The 18,064-nt window shown below is 39.9% G+C and overlaps 1 long non-coding RNA gene across 5 annotated transcripts in view; it reads right to left on the bottom strand.

Annotated features, from left to right (window-relative positions):
* Nucleotides 1-18,064, bottom strand: part of LOC133236618 (uncharacterized) — a 405,417-nt gene that overhangs the window by 26,515 nt on the left and 360,838 nt on the right. The gene's annotated exons all lie outside the window — the stretch shown is intronic.

Raw genomic sequence — 18,064 nt, forward strand, 5'->3', positions numbered from 1 at the left:
TTGAAGGTCCTGCAAGGTATACAGGCATGGGGACATCTCTTATTTAAACCCCTATCTCCAGGCTTGAGAGTAAGGAGATTAAAGACTAAACATATATTACCACTGAGAAAACTCAGCCTGGAAAACCCTGGCGGAAAAGACATTTTAATCAACGGATATTTCAAACTGAGTGACCCCAAATCTGTTTAACAAGACCGTTGTTCTAAAGCAGGAAAGCCCTCCGATCGTTTAGCTTGCTTTCCATTTCACTGGTGTGACAACCACACACTGACGGCATCTTCAGGTTGCAAAACCAGTCTTTTTTACCACGGCAGTTACAGTCTCATTTACAACATTAATGTCCTAAACGGGGACTGCATGAAAATCTTCAATTATTTTCAGGCAGCCTATGTAACGTTGCTGCTAATTCTAATGCCCAGCTAGCATCATCATGATAACTTCTGCTGTGATCCCAACAAGGATTCCTCAAGCTCCTTATAAATGCATTAATCACCCCCTATGAAAGTCACTGCTTGCTTTTGACAAAGATAATGTATGTTGCTGGGATTATACTACTGCATGCAGAATCATTAAAGAGAGAGAGACCCGAATTTATGATGAAGCCGCTGGACGGCAGGGCACTGTTTTAACCATAAAAATCACAATCTGCAAGGATGGTGGCCAAAGCAGAGGAGCCATTAAAGACTGATAATTAGCATCAATCAAGGTGACATGACTGTGGACGTCTTTATTACTTTAAACACACTAATCAAATACTTCTGCATTGAGATGGAAAGATTGATAGGCAGCGAGGCAGCGAGAACATCCCTACAGAGACCCTTCTAAAATGATCTGTTCGAAAGGTAACAAAAGAGGCGTCAGTATCGGTCAAGCGGTACACACACACAGCTCTGAGATGGAAAAGCTCAAAATGGACCTCCTGGGCTGGCCGGGTTTTCACGTGGATGCTTTATCGCATAGCATTGCTTCAAATAAACACGTATTTGTGTGTCCCTTCTGTGCAACCCACCGGACATGCTTGATTTGGATGAAAAAATAACTCAGAGGAACATAAGCTCCGGGCTGTTCTGTCAGGTAAATAGATAACCCAGCATCCCAGCCCAGCAGTGACTCAGTTCTAGCCCTCTCCTTCCATGTGCTTGTGGAAATGAAAGATAAAGGGAGAGACGAACTTGGTACCATTGACATAATTACAATAGGGGCTGTCAGCATTATCTAATTGCATTAGTGCTCAATTCCATACCACACAGACGCTCAAATATGCTGTTATTATTACTGCTCATATAAATATTTCAGTCCTAATGAACAACAAGCCGCTCACCATCTTTGCCACCCCTTGAGCCCATATGGCATTACACCTTAATGACTGCAATTTTTTAAAAGGCACTCTTTTCCTATTTATAGTTTCTGGCTGTTCAACGTTCACACACTGAATTCATGAGGTTAAGGGCAGAGACCATAAAGCAAAGATGTGAAGGAGTTTTCAAATAATAATCTGGCTTGGCATCCACTCAGAATTATGGATGAAGACCTGGAAAGGCATTTCCCAAGTGAACAGCTGCATCTTTGCCAAATGAGGTGATAAAGGCAAGACTTCCATGATGAAGATGATGTCCCCCAGCAATCATTTTGGCTCCAAAGTTTAACTTTTATTTATAGGTTCCTGAATTGGTGTACCCACTGCTAGGTTTCAAACATATATTACATTTTCTCTGAATTAGTCACTCAGTCGTGCCCGACTCTTAGCAACCCCATGGACTGCAGCCCACCAGGCTCCTCCGTCCATGGGATTTTCGAGGCAAGAGTACTGGAGTGGGTTGCCATTGCCTTCTCTGCTGAATTAGATACCATTTCCTTAAAATTGCGTATGTGCATCAAAAACTGAGCAGAGAAGAGTCAGTGGAAATTCCCCATTGCTTCTTTCCAAGAAACAAAGAAAGGACTGAGAAAGAGGCTGGGTGTCAGAGGTGAAACAGTTGTAAGGAGCAAATTACTCAAAATATGTTGCTGACAAGTCACTGAAGGAGTAGCAGCTAATTCAAACCCAGTTCCATTTTCAATTTCATGGTTATAGGAAGATGATTTTTCAATACAGTACAGTAGCCTTACAGAGGCAAAGTAATATGAAAAACATTGCAACTGGGCTATTGAAAACCCACTTTAAGCCAGTATTTATCAAATCACCCCTTCTAAAACATTATGCTGCAATTTCTAAGAGGTCCCAAAACAGTGGCCTTCTCTCAAATAATGACAGTAAACTCTTCTGGGTCTTAAATAGCAGCCCATTTCACTGAAATAAGTATTTTTAACTTGCCAAGTTATTTTACACACCTTATGCATCACCTTATGCATCATCCCTTATGCATCATTATTATGCATAATAATGTACAATTATTTCTATCGCCCAGATGAAGTCATAGATTGAGAAGGTAAGGGTCCTCCCAATGAACACCTGCTGACTCAATGCCCTCTTTACTACACTGTGCTGACTCTGAAAGACATTCAGATGTTCCCTAACTGTATTAAGGGTGATGATCACTCACAGACAGCAAAGACACATGTTAAGAGTACTTTTAGCAAGAGAAAGCTCTTCACAGGGAACCAATAAAATGCATAATGAACATGAGAGAAGAGAAGCCTTCTAGTCTGAACATTGGTTTGCTTTATTTAGAGATTGGTCATCTCTCCACCCTACTCCAAGATTTTGTTTTCCACTATTGAGAGTCATTTGATTCTCAATGACGCACAAGGAATGAGGGAAGGTTGTGTAACACTGTTTAAGGCTGACCTTACCACTCATGGAAAAACTGCCACCAGACACAAACTGACGGCTGATAATGAGTCAGGGATGGGCTCCACAGTATCAAAGACCTTTATGTCGAATCCTTAACAAAGGAGCCTGGTGTAAACAGGACTCCAGGGCTGGGAAATGACACAAGAGGACCGACAGTCACTTCCTCATCAGAGGACATGGCTTTTGCCAAAATTAGCTCAAGTGTGTGTGCAATACTTCCAAACAGACATGAATTAGAGGACTCATATCAAGACATGCTATGTTCTAGGTCCAGATGTGGAAATATGTGAGGCCTGGGAAATTTTCTTCCCTACCCTCCTTAAATAGCTCAAAGCTATTTGCACTTTGCAGTGAACATTATTTTTATACCAAAAAGAGGAGAAAAAATATAACACAGAAACAGCAAAGAAGCATTAATGGGAGAGCCAAAGAGAAACAATAATGGCATGTAAGATACATAATAGGTGAAAAGAAGATAAGAACTCTCGTTTAAGAGTAACAGCAGGAGCAGGCTCATTCTAAGCACATCATCTGTGTGTCCCACCTCATCCTTTCACGTACTCCCAGCCTCTCTCGTACAGTACCCTCATCTACAGCTCAAGCTTCAATAGCTTCAGTCCTGAGCTGACCACATAATACAATCCATGTGTATTACAGGTTTCTTTCCATTTTAAAAAAATCACAGATGGGTATATTTTTCATTATATTTATACATTGCACAATGGAGCCATTATCAGTAGGAAAAAAAAATGAGCCGTGGACATCAAGAATACTGAGTTAAATACATAACATGGAACATTTTGATCAATCAGATGGGCTTATCAGTAGAGATATTCACCGAACCTAGTCAAAAATAATCCAACAAGGTCGGGGGGAAGGGACAGTTTAGGGAGTTTGGGATGGACATGTTCACACTGCTGTGTTTTAAATGGATAACCAACAAAGACCTACTGTACAGAACACAGAACTCTGCTCAATGTCATGTGGCAGCCTGGGTGGGAGGGACATTTGGGGGAGAATGGAGATATGTCTCTGTATGCCTGAGTCCCTTTGTTGTTTGCCTGAAACTCACAACACTGCTAACTGGCTATTCCCCAATACAAAATAAAAAGTTCAAAAGAAAAAAAAATATTTCAACAAGTCATTTTAAACCATACACACGTTACACTGCCATTCTTCTCAAGTGATGGATAAAGAAATTTAATTTATTAAACGAGCATTTTTTAATTTGTTGTCATCTGTATCAGATAATGATTGCCATAAGTACGTGGCGAAGGGGTTGTCACTGCAGCCACACAAACACGTGAATTTGCTCATCTCACCCTCTTTCATCAGTGATGTAAGTAAAGATGGGCTAGAAAAACTTCGGCTTGATGGAAAGACTCTAAAAATATGGACACAAGAAATTCCAAAGGATTTTAAGATGTGAATTTATAACACCCTAATGGCAAATTTAGTCTGACCTGGAAAATAAAAAAATATGTAAAAGGGACAACACACACTCTTAACATCCTAAAAGAAACTGCTTAAATAGTGGGAGCAAGTTGTATGAACAGTGGAGGTACTGTGTGATCCACCAAACTCAGATGGAAAATAGAAATTCCTCAGCAAGGAGGAGAAACCCACTTTGGTATGTACACAAATTGCATTATCCGTCAACCTGGCTGGCTAGCAAATACATTAGCAATGAAAAATATCATTGAAGAAAACCCTATAGATCTATTTCTACGACCAATAGCCCAACAAATTCACCTAGATTGAATATTGAGAACAAAAAGCTTACACTGAAAGGGGACATATCGTACACAAAAATAAACAGGAGAAACTGCCAGTGTCAACCGACACCCTCTCTCCCAATCCTAATCGTACCCATCGATCTAAGATCTGGGTTATAGGTATGCAACATGTACACACGATCACTCTCCTGAAAAGTATCTGCTGAAGCACAGGCAGCGTTTCAGGGCTCTAGGTCAAGATCAAGAATATAAGCCATAAATCCACTAATGCTAAAGATGAATGAATAGCCAGAGATGAGATGGTCTCTATTACTGTGTATTGAAGCTCATCAGAGGTTTGCCATCGTCTTACAAAATATCCTTGCTCTCTATCCTTTATATTCTGTCTCTTTCTGTCTACTACGTGGCTAAATCCACTATACATCAAATAAGAGTAGGTCATTTCTAACTCAATAATAACATAAACCCTTTGGAACTCAGTCACTCTAGACGCTGACATGACATTCAATACTGACCTTGAATTTGTAACATACTGACTCACTCGTGTTGTTCTCTGCATTTTTCCTAGATGTGAAATGATCAGCCCGAGTTTTCCATCGGCTGTTTTATTTTGCCTAGATGTACTCATAATAATGTATCACCTAGCCAGAGCTTCAAAGAAACAAAAAGAAGCCCAGCAGAGCAGCTTTGTGGTGGTTCTGAGCATGCAAAGAACCTGATCCATAAGCCATTCTCTTCTCTCTCTGCCATCAGCTCTCTGCTGCTGCTGCTGTCACTTCAGTCGTGTCCGACTCTGTGCAACCCCATAGACGGCAGCCCACCAGGCTCCCCCGTCCCTGGGATTCTCCAGGCAAGAACACTGGAGTGGGTTGCCATTTCCTTCTCCAATGCATGAAAGGGAAAAGTGAAAGGGAAGTCGCTCAGTCGTGTCTGACTCTTAGCGACCCCATGGACTGCAGCCTACCAGGCTCCTCCATCCATGGGATTTCCCAGGCAAGAGTACTGGAGTGGGGTGCCATTGCCTATCAGCTCTCTGCTCTTGGACAAATCTTCAGTTTCCATACCTGAACCTTAAGGATAGCAATACTGACAATTATCTCATAGTATTTTGGTAAACCAATGCAAGGGTGTATCTGAAAACCATAAAATGTTATGAACACATAAATCATCAATGAGAACACTACACATGTGTACGTTAAAAACAAAGAGGAAGACAGATTAGTGTGGCTGATTGGAAATTTTCTCATTATAACGCTGATGAACAAAAACTAATTCTTAAAAAAAAAAAAAAAGTTTATCCTATCATGTAACTGACCTCGTCTTGTTCAAAGGCCTTCATTTCTCACTTGGGAAAAAGCAAATCGAAACAAAATGTGAAAACCTGTTCATTGGGCATCACTCAGGTTCTTCAGAAAACAGTTAATTTGGGGTCTATTTTTGGTCATTCTGTTTCTGCTCTCCCAACATACTGGAGTTTGTTTTTTACAGTGGTGGGGCAGAGCATCTGCCTTGGCCAGGGGCTGCTCCATCCTGGGAGAGGAGGAGCTACTCTGGTCTGGTCTCTGGGTCTTGGTCTCTACATCCACTGCATGTGTTCCTGAAGTGTCTAGGGTGGTTCTCTCAGCAGAGACATGGGACGAACACTGCCTCTGGCCATCTCCCCTGGCTGACCAGACTTGGCTCTCACTTCTCCTCTCAGAGACTTGGCTGTGTCTGCTGTCCTGACCCCAGGTGCTAAGGGACACCCTAGCATAGCTGCCACAAATTCCCATGTGACACTGGGACCCCTGTAAGGCACACTGACTCCTCCTTATAAGTGAAAGCTAAGTCGCTCAGTTGTGTCCGACTCTTTGCGACCCCATGGACACCAGGCTCCTCCGTCCTGGATTTTCAAGGCAAGAGTACTGGAGTGGGTTGCCATTTCCTTCTCCAGAGAATCGAACCCAGGTCTCTCGCACTGTAGACAGATGCTTTACCATCTGAGCCCACCAACTCCTCCTTATAAGCTGGGTTCATAATCTCAGCCCCACTGGAATATCTGAGTCAATTCAAGGAGAGGAGAGGTGACCTTTCCTCAAGAGGACACTTGCCCATGCCAAGGTGGTTTAGATATTTCTAAGAGGCATTGTCCCAGGGTTCCAGGAGGGAAGGTCAACACAGACTCACTTGCTCTCATCTCAATCTTCTTTTTCCTTTTTTGCTCTCTGTCCATAGCCCCATCCCCCATCAAGCATCACCTTGCACCACTGGGTGGGGCTTCCCTTCCTATGCAGTTGGGTCCTGCTTTTATGAGATCTAGTCTGAAGTCCTCAGGCTTTCTTCTCCATACGTAAAATGGAAGTGCTAGCAATTTTAACAAGACCTGGCTTGTACAAGAACTTCTCTGTCCGTTGCACAATGACATACTTGTTCTAGAATCCAGACTCTATCTGCCCTATATGCCTAAAGCAATAACGGCCATTGATTCCAACAGTGTGGCAGCTGCAGGGCAACAGGATTTACAGAGGATTTGGAACATTTCAAAATTTTATTCTTACTACATAAGTTAAGCAGTTTAAGATTATGGGAGATTTCAAGAGCTTCTTAAATAAAGCAAAAAATGTAACTTTGTGAAATAACAATCACACGGAGTAGATGTTATTAGTGCGTTTTATAGACAAAGAAATGACAGCTCGGGAAGGTATACATTTTTCCCAGTGAGGCCCAGCATATAAACAGCAAAGCTAAAATGTAAATGCAAGTGTTTATGTGCAGTAAAACCCCAAAGTTCATTTTACTACTAATACAGAAATTCCTTGACAATGTCAGTCAATCTAAAAGGGAGTACATGGCTTTGAGTTCCTGCCACTTACCCAAGCAAAAGAATACTTGACTTCAGTGAAGATTACAAAAGCGAGAAATCCTGATGAGACATTAAACTTTATTCATGATTTTCTTCATTCAACTAGCATTTATTGAAAGGCTCCGACATAAATACTGGGCCCAAGGCTATAAACCTTAAAGAGTCAACTGTCCATGCTTTTAACTAAATTACAATATAGTGTAGAGATGGACAAATGTAATCATAATATACCTAAGCAAGTTCAGCCCTGTACAGATTTTTTAAGTACCATGAGGCTCGCAGAGTTTCCCTAAACCAAACCCTACAATTTTTATTCTCCTCAAATATGACACTTTCCAGTGATCTGAGGAGAGTTAGAGGGAGACTCCCTCCAGAGAAATGTAGTGATCGTGAGTTAGTGCTTAGGTGTCTGGTTATTTGAAGGCTTTATGAGGACAATGCAAATTTCCTTTGATAACTAACACCAAATGTGAAGGGAAAGGCAACAAATACATCAGAATTCTGGCTTCCAGATCCTAAAACTTGGACACCTGCCCCAAAATAGTAAGATGCTTGACTTAAAAATGGAACTTATACTAGGCTGTCGCATTAAGACTATTAATTCCAATTAAAAAGAGAAAGTAAAGTTTTCCCCAAAATACTAAGTAGCCTGGAGATATCTCAGTAAAGAAAATTAAAAACCCTCACCCATTTGCCTCTTGTGTGAAAGGGGAGTATTTACATATTTACATAAAATTATATATGCTAATGAATGCTAATGTAAATATGAAAAAATACTCTGAAAATGGCAAACTGAAAAATCACTCAAAAAAACATGCAAAGGCAAAAAACTACATCTGCCTGAAAACAATTTCTGCTACTTTGTTTATTCATGTGTAAACGTCCAATATGCTCAACGCTTTGACATCTCTATTCAACTGGGGTTTGAATCAGCTATAAATATATGACCTTTAATTGTGTGATTGATTTGTCAAAATTTTTGCAATATGTTACATATGGGTCTAACTTCCTATGAATACAGATATTTTCATGGTGTCCCATTTTAAGTGATAACATCCACAAGGTATGAGACCCCTTCAAAAAAAGGGACCGTGTTTGCTAATTCACTCATTTGTCAACTACTGATACCCAGAACTGCATTTTTCACCACAAAGCTTATATTTAAAATTTATTTTGTACCTGTGTTCCCAAATATGCTTGACAAGAGCATTCAATAAAACTGTAGCTGATGAACAACAAAGAAAAGCATCATTCTTCTATTATATTCTACTGTACAATCAAACCTCTCCAGGCAAAATCTAAGCAAAAAGACAGACACCCAGTGGATTAAATGGCACCATTTCCAAGCCTTTCCTCCAGGTTTCTGTGCCCTCAAGCAATAAGCTGGCTTTTGCATCTGGCAAACATATGCAGAAAACCAGGCCAAATACGACTGAAAAACCTGGCCAAGTTCTTTCATGTGATCCACTGCGACAGCCAACCTAAAGTTCCCAATGTCAATTCAATTTCCAAATGAAAACTTTACTTTTTCATTAATATGTGTTGGTATTTAGATATAGATATAAATTCACCTTGGGTTTGGAGTAAAAAAGTGATGCATTTTTAAAAATAACACATGTACTATATTTGTATTATTGGAAGGAGTGAATATTTAGAATAAGATGGATATTGTGGAAATGGACCTGACCGCACAATCTTATCCACACAGTCAAGGATTCAGAAGCGTAAGGGAGAAATGTTTCCAGTGTTTATGCCAGGCGGAACGCCTTCTAGATTGACCAGCGTAACTGGCTATCATGACTAAATCTAAACTCAACTGAAACTTCAAGGTTCTAGTTGAAATGCCACAATTTCTAGAGGTCCTATGAATTGTAGGAGACAGGATTTAAGATGCTTAGCTATACGCTTTCAAGTGCTGATAGCAGACTTACATACATGTATATTCACTCTCAATACATTTGACATTTTGAGGCATCTACGATACTGGGAACGACGATCAAGACATGGGAGTTTATACAGTCCTCACCCTCAAAGAGCCTAAAACTCACACTACCTGCAGTTTCAACCAGGTTCCTTAAGGCTCTCTTTTTTACAAGCCTGTTTCCATTATGTCAAGTAACACGAACGATTGAGTTAGTGTATCTACTACGTATTACTACACCAGAGCGACAGTTGTTTATTGCACCTTACCAAAAAAGCTGTATCCTGACACACTGCATATCAACACACATCAGTGAAGATGAAACAAATTTTTCCTGGCTAACTCATTCAAAAAAATTACATGGAAGATACATGAGATTAATGTGTGTTTCTCCAAGTATAGATAAGTTTTTATCTGACATAAGGAATACATTGAAACCGTGCAAATTATGTATCTTTTAAGACTGTACATAAAGGATTTATACTCCCAGAAAACTTTTTCAATACATATCTTAGACACATCAACAAACCTCTTGACACCACCTTATTTATTTTTCTTTTCTTTTTTCTGGTCTATTTTTCTTCCTTAGGATGACAAACTTCCCCATTCTGTCTTCTCCCCTTGTCTTGTAAACAAGTTCAAATTACTCTTATCCTTAAAAACCACTCCTGTTCCTTGGTCACTTGCTAACGATGCACCAATCCTTGTATTCCAAACTCTCAGAGGAAGTGGGGGCATTTTTACCAACTCATCTTCCTCACTCTTCATTCATTTCTGAATCCAATGGATTATGGTTTCAATGTTCACCGTTCTAGTGAAACTACTGGAGAAGGAAATGGCAACCCGCTCCAGTATTCTAGCCTGGAGAATCCCATGGACGGAGGAGCCCGTAGGCTGCAGTCCATGGGGTCATGAAGAGTCAGACATGACTGAGCGACTTCACTTTCACTTCTCACTTTCATGTATTGAAGAAGGAAATGGCAACCCAATCCAGTGTTCTTGCCTGGAGAATCCCAGGGACGAGGGAGCCTGGTGGGCTGCCGTCTATGGGGTCGCACAGAGTCGGACACAACTGAAGCGACTCAGCAGCAGCAGCAGTACAGGTTCATTAGGTGGGACTGAGACTTAGGGTACCCGGTTCCACTCACAGGTGGTCGGTCTCCAGATAGTGTTTTAAGTCTAAGTTGGTTTCTTGGTTTGGTATTTTTGCCACATTTTCTGCAGTCCAAAGATTCTTTGGAGGGAATGAAAGACAAATCAGCTTTGGGTCTAGAACTTAAAGGATGGTTCTGTCTCAGCTGTGGGACATTGACCCTAAGAAGTTACAAAACCCGCCCCGCCTCCATCCCAGACCTATGGATGAGATGAAGCCCAGAAGTGGGTTTTTTGTTTTTTGTTTTTTTTAAATAAGGCTCAGTAAAGTACTCGGAGAAGGCAATGGCACCCCACTCCAGCACTCTTGCCTGGAAAATCCCATGGATGGAGGAGCCTGGTAGGCTGCAGTCCATGGGTCGATAGAGTCGGACACAACTGAGCGACTTCACTTTCACTTTTCACTTTCATGCATTGGAGAAGGAAATGGCAACCCACTCCAGTGTTCTTGCCTGGAGAATCCCAGGGACGGGAAGCCTGGTGGGCTGCCGTCTATGGGGTCGCACAGAGTCGGACACGACTGAAGGGACTTAGCAGCAGTGAAACTACTCACTGCTAAAGTTACAGATAATTTTCTCTAAGTTGACTAGCCCAGTGGACTCTTTTGGGTTTTCCCAGTGGCTCAAAGGTAAAGAATCTGCCTGCACTGCAGGCACCACAGGAAATGTCGGTTTGATCCCTGAGTTGGGAAGAGCCCCTGGTGAAGGCAATTTCAACCCATTCCAGTATTCGTGCCTGGAAAATTCCATGGACAGAGGAGCCTGGCAGGCTAGAGTCCATGGGGTCTCAAAGACTTGGACATGACTGAGTGGGTAAGTGTGAGCATGAATGGACACTTTTTTTTTGCTTCTAAAAGAATTGTATATATATATATATTTTTTAATTTTATTTTATTTTTTAACTTTACAATATTGTATTGGTTTTGCCATATATCAACATGAATCCGCCACAGGTATACACACGTGTTCCATGTTGATTGACTCCAATTTTTTTTTTTTAAGATGCTCAATATCATTAAGGAAATACAAAGTTAAACCACAATGAAATACTATTGCACATCTAGTAGAATGGTTAATATTAAGGAGACTGATGATATTAAGTGTTGATGAGCAACTGGCAATCTCATTCACTGCTGGAAGGAATACAAAATGGTACAGCCACTTTGGAAAACAGTTTGCCAGTTTCTTTTAAAATTAAACAGCAGCTTACATAGGGCCTAGCAATTACAGTCCAAGTTTCCACAGAGAAATCTACATGAAGAACTGCTTGCACATATTTATCATGTCTTGCACCCCTTTCTTAAAACTCCATGTTCCTTTGAGCACTTTCCCCTGTTCCAGAACAGTCCACTCTGATCTGCCTCATTCCTCTCCACTCTTCGATCTGCAGTAGTGCAGAGCGGTAGTGGTCATGAGGACTGCAAGGAGATCCAACCAGTCCATCCTAAAGGAAATCAACCCTGAATATTCATGGGAGGGACTGATGCTGAAACTGAAGCTTCAATACTTTAGCCACTTGATGCAAAGAGCCGACTCACTGGAAAAGATCCTGATGCTGGAAAAGATTGAGGGCAGAAGGAGAAGCGAGCAAGACAGAATGAGATGGTTGGATGGCACCACCGACTCAAGACATGAGATTGATCAAAATCCGGGAGATAGTGAAAGACAGGAAAGCCTGGAGTGCAGCAGTCCATGAGATTGCAGAGTCAGACACGACCAAGTGACTGAACAAGAACAATAACATGAGGACTTTGGAGCCAAACTATCTACTCTCAAATCTCAGTTTTCCTATTTATTGACTGTGACATTTGGGGGCAATTCATTCAATTCCTCTGTCCTCGTCTCCTCATCCGTAAATTGGGACTCCACATTTGTTTTTCAGGTGGCAGAGGCTGGGGTATATTCTGTTTTTCTGAGTAACTGGGTAGACACCGAGTCCCTGCGTCTTGGAAATGGGACCTTTTAAGACCTATTCCACTACAACCTCTAAGTCAGGCCTCTAGATGTATTCCTGCACCCTACCCCTAATACATCATCTTTTAGCTACAAGGAGCTTTCATCAGTGCCCTAAAGATAAGAGTTTGCTGCTCTTTGCCATGCTGCTTCAGGTTTTTATTCCACAGGAGACAGAAAGACATGGTGGGACTTCCTGCCTTTCCCGCAACTGGAGCTGATTCACTCTCCCAGGCCTACTCACCAAAATAATTTCTCTGGATGACTGACTTACCTTTTTTATGAATACCCCATGCCTGAATAGAAGAGCCTGGCATGGATGCAAATTCCCCTCATATCTGCAGTCCTCAAGAGTTTTACCTTCTCTCATCATCCTGCACTTGGCTTTTGGCAATATGTTAAAATTTTTAGTTGAATTTTTACCACCAACCTTACACATCTGTCTCTGATAAGCAACAAGTGACTGCATCTCATTTCTCCTTGGAGGCATTTGTTGTTCTCTAGATTTTAGCTTAGTTCAATTTTTGAGGACCTTAGCTCTCCTGTGGGTTCAAGAAAAGTTATACATTTGCCAATTTTTTTTTTACCATTTTACTGTTGTAAAGGCAGGAACATTGTTCATCTTTCTATATCCTAAATATAAAGGCCAAAACACTATTTTCCAACCAAGGCCCCAAAGTATTTCTCTAAGAAAATCTTAAAGAAAATAAATATTCTCAACCAGTGATACTAAAACAAATGGCTGACTATTTGAGGTGAGGGAGATGAAACCTCAAGTTATACACAAAAATCTATCCTAGATTACCATAGGTCTAAACATCAAAATTAAACTAGAAATCTTTTCTGGCAACTGTACAGGAATCTCTTTGGGATTTGGGGGAAGGCAAAAATTTCTTACAGAGTAGATGAAAATATTCACAATTAGAGAAAAATTTATAAAGCAGACTTATCACAATTAAACTGTTTGCTCTTAGAAGAGTATCCATAGGAAAATAAGTAAGTAAAGCTAAAGGCTTGAAGAAAATGTTTGCTGTGAGAAGAAATATCCGACAAAGGACTTCGATCTAACTGCTGTAATTCAATACTAAAAAGACAATTCACTTTAACAGACAAAATACTTAAATAAGCACTTCACCAAAGAAGATACATGAATAACCAATAAGTACGTGAAACAGTGTTCACTATCGTTAGTCATTATGGAAATGCAAACGAAAACCACTTGGGACCCCACCACATACCCATTCAAATGGCTAAAATGTAAAAGACTGACAACATCAAATGTTGATGAGGATGTGAAAAAAAAAAAAAGAATTCTCTCACACCGCTGATGGGAGAGAAAAATAGTACCACCTCTTTGGAAACTGGCATGGAAATTCCTTACAATGTTAAACACCTATCCTTTGGTATTTACCTGAGAGAAATGTAAACACATACATAAAACTCTGACACAAAACTGTTCCTAACAACTTTATTTATAACAGCCCCAAACTGGAAACTACTGAAGTGCCCATCAGCAGAAAGGATAAACAAGGTGTGATAGGTCCGGATAATGGAACAACCATAAAACAGAATGATCACAACAGAGCAGTAACATGGATGAACATCAAAAATCCTCAGATGAGGAAAGAATCCAGCCACAAAGGAGTCTAGGAGTCCACTTATGCAAAGTTCCAGAATAGGAAAACGAATGAATGGTGAAAAGAGCAGAGCAGAACAGTGGAAAGCTATGTCTTGGGGAAGCTATGAAGACAAAATTGTCTAGGAAAGAACAGGAGAAATCCTTTCCTAGTGATATTATACAAATATATTTCATATATTCATAGGGTAAAAGTTACTTGAAAGTGAAAATAAAAGTCACTCAGTCATGTCAGACTCTTTGCGAACCCATGGACTATACAGTTCATGGAATTCTCCAGGCCAGAATACTGGAGTGGGTAGCCTATCCCTTCTGCAGCAGATTTTTCCAACTCAGGAATCAAACCGGGGTCTCCTGCATTGCAGGCAGATTCTTTACCAACTGAGCTTAAGGGAAGCCCAAAGGTTACATGAGTGAGTGGCTGAAGTCACTCAGTCGTGTCCGACTCTTTGCGACCCCATGGACTGTAGCCTACCACAATCCTCCGTCCATGGGATTTTCCAGGCAAGAGTACTGGAGTGGGGTGCCATTGCCTTCTCCAAAGGATGGGTCTCCCACATTGTAGGCAGACGCTTCACCATCTGAGCTGCCAGGGAAGTCTAAAGGTTACATACGTGCATACACTTATCAAAATTCAAACTGCAGGCACAAGATCTGTGAATTTCTCAATCTGTAAATCTAAAGTATATCTTAATAAAGAAATAAGCTTACTGTGAAAAAAAAATACACCTACACTCACACACAATTATAGACAACTTTCTCTGACCACACTACATAAAAAATTTCTCTCTCCCTCTGACACTTTCACCTGCCTTAACATTTGTGATAGCATTTCTGCACTGAGATTTGACATTCTAGCATTTATTTATTTATTATCTACATTGTCTATTAGAATAAAAGTTTCTTGAGGGTAAGGACTATTTTTATTGTTCAATGTTATATATTCAGTGATAATGGCTATGACCAAAAGGCAATTATTAACCAAAGTGGATGCTGGACTTCAATTTATTTTCTTGGTTATTTAGACTTCTCTGCTTGCCTCTTGGGGGTTATTCAAACATCAAAAGAGATAAAGCATGAGCAAAGCACACTGAAATCCATAAACACTACACACTTCACAACCTAAAGGATGATCAAATAAATTAGCTGTTTATGGAAGACACTCTAAGTAAGATACCCTAAAGATTTCTATAGAACTTCTCTTTGTGGTTGTAACCTTTCTTTGGAGTGCTGCCTCCCCAAAGCGAGAACAAATCTCGGGGAGGCTCACAGGCACAGATGAGCTTCCATCTAACCGCTTAAGTCACAGGGATTGCTTGCTTTCCTCAAGTTCATGACTTTGCCTGAACTCCGTGGCTAATGGGAATTCATTATAAGATAGCTTTCTGGGATTAGAGTGTTGTGGTGGTTATCAGTGAGATGGAGAATTTCAAGCTAACCCTCTGTTCAAGCATTTACAGATTTATAACTAATTAGATCCTGCCCACACCTCACCTAAAATCATGTTAGCAAGATCCACGTTAAAGTACATTTAGAGTTAGCTGGGGTCTAACTCAGTCCTCAGGCCATCCTAGGCAGCACATAACAAGATTTTTCTATTTCAAGATTTCTTTAAAAGTAAAGAATAAATTGAGTTATTTCAAGGGAGCTCCAGATAGTGCCAAGGCTCCAAAATGAAGGTACCTTGGTCATCTGTCAAATATATAACTTTATGGATAATTGCACACGTACAATCTCACCTCAGGACATGAGCACAAGAGGTGTTTTTTTTTTTAATATATTTAAGTTATGAAGAAGAAAATCTAAAAGATAAAAGAATATCTGATGAAACACAGAATACAATGCATATTCATTTTATAATATGGATGATTACTCAAGGTTTAGGTAATTGATTGCCCAGCACTCTGTTATAATCTAGATTTCAAAGTGCCCTATCGCGGTTAACAGTGCAAATTTCTAAATTAGACAGAAGGAATTGCTTGAATTACTGCAAATATAATTTGAGCATAACAACCCAATGTGATTGAGATCATTGGAACAACATATATGTATAAGCAACCAGTGACTTCCAAAACACAAGAAAATATTAAAACATAAACAATTCATATTCATAAATTGTGTAATCATGTTATAATCTACCTACCATATGAGCAGAAATGCTGTTAACCATCAGGGGAACAATGTTTCAAGTTAGTTCATCATACAGGAAAAGAATGGAATAGTCTAGGCTTTTCCTTTAATTCTGGGTGATATTAGTGATATCTCAGTGGAAAGAGTGACAGTTTTCTATACTTATAAGGGACAATTATTTAGAAATTAATAAGACACGTATTTGTTACATAAACGCTCTTATGATATCCAATCTGGGACTCGGACAAAGAGCACAATATGATCTCTATGAAACTCTAAGTTTAAAGAAACTAAATAAGTAATTAAAAAAAAAAACCCTCTCAGCTCAGCATACAATTTGAGTCATTATTGCCTTTTATTCAATGGTCACTGCCAAGGCTTACCCTCCATTAAGAGGATTTACCCAACCTCATCTGTTTACTCCAATCTGGTTTCTATCTAAAATGAAGAGGAGTTACTCACAAAGAAATAAATTTATGTACACATTTTTTAAAAAAGGGATATGTGCAAATAGTTCAGAATTAAAAGAAAAAAAAATCTTTTCTTCTTCCCCTTGGAAAGACTAGCAACCTCATGAACTATCTTTTAAAGCTTTAGCAGAAGCATTTACTGCATTCAAAATATTACCATTAGTCCGAGTTTTGATCATGTAGAGTCCTTGGAAATTCCAGAAGATGACTGATGAGTTGCCTAATAATTTAGACTAAACATCTGGTTTAAGGATCAAAACACTGACTATATTTCTCATTTCCTCATGTGATTCTGCACGGGAAGGAGGACTTCTGGGGACTATATTTTGAAAACAGATAAATGCCTATGTGACAATAATATTTTCCTCTTTCTGCCACTTCCATCTTGAGAACAAGCTGGTTCAAGGGTCCCGAGGACCCAGCACACAGTGAAAGACAAAAGACACTTCTCTCAAGTGCTTTGTACAGATTCACTGGGTGCCCCCTACCCTTACCATTAGTCTTTAACCATTAACTCTTCAGAATGGCCAATAGTTTGGTCCAGCTCTGCGTCAATTCAGACCCTTAGTCAGGATGCCAAACACAGGACTGGAGCCCACAAGCTGTGAGGACGAACTGACAATCACTGACAGCTTCTGCCGGGGCCAGGATCTGAACCAAGATGCAGGGCAAAACTCCCATCTGCTGCCCATCTGCCATTCTGCTCCTATCAAAAAAGGTTATACCATGAACCACAGACAGATGGGCACTGCAAAGATCTATTAGGGGAAAAAAGAAGAGTCTGAGATGATTAGAATAATGACCTTTGATTCAACATAGAAATCCCAGTATAATGAAAATCATGCATAATTTCAAGGTCTTTTGTCTAAAATAGATATTGTGTCTTTTGCCGATATTAAAAAAGATAAATAAAACAATGCTTGTATTCTATACACTAAATATATCATACACTAATAGATATCCTAGAAGCAAAGATGAGTTAGGAATATATATATAATGTATTTATATAGCATATTTGTGTAAATACATAGAATGTCTTCACTTAAAAGTTATTTTTCTCTGACATACCAGTGAAGTTTAACATAATGTTATTAAAGAAAACAGGAATCTTATATAGGTTTTTGGTAATGTGCATTTTCACCAAAAGCCTACTCTGTATAAACAGGAAACTGGGAATAAGTCAGCTCATGTATTAAACAAAAGACTTAAGACATAAAGGGAATAGTAAGTTCCTGAGCTAAAGCTAAGTGTGTGTTATGTTTCCATGGCAAAGATGACTTCTGAAAGGCAAATTAATACCCCAGACAAAAAGCAGTCATCCACTTCACTCAACATATAATGTGCACCTACCATGGGCCAGGCAAAGTGCTAGCTGCTGGGGACAGAAGAGTAAGACACAGATGGCCTTTGTCTCCTAGGAGCTTATGGTTT

This window comes from Bos javanicus, chromosome 23 (assembly GCF_032452875.1).
Source record: "Bos javanicus breed banteng chromosome 23, ARS-OSU_banteng_1.0, whole genome shotgun sequence".
NCBI classification, from domain to species: domain Eukaryota; kingdom Metazoa; phylum Chordata; class Mammalia; order Artiodactyla; family Bovidae; genus Bos; species Bos javanicus.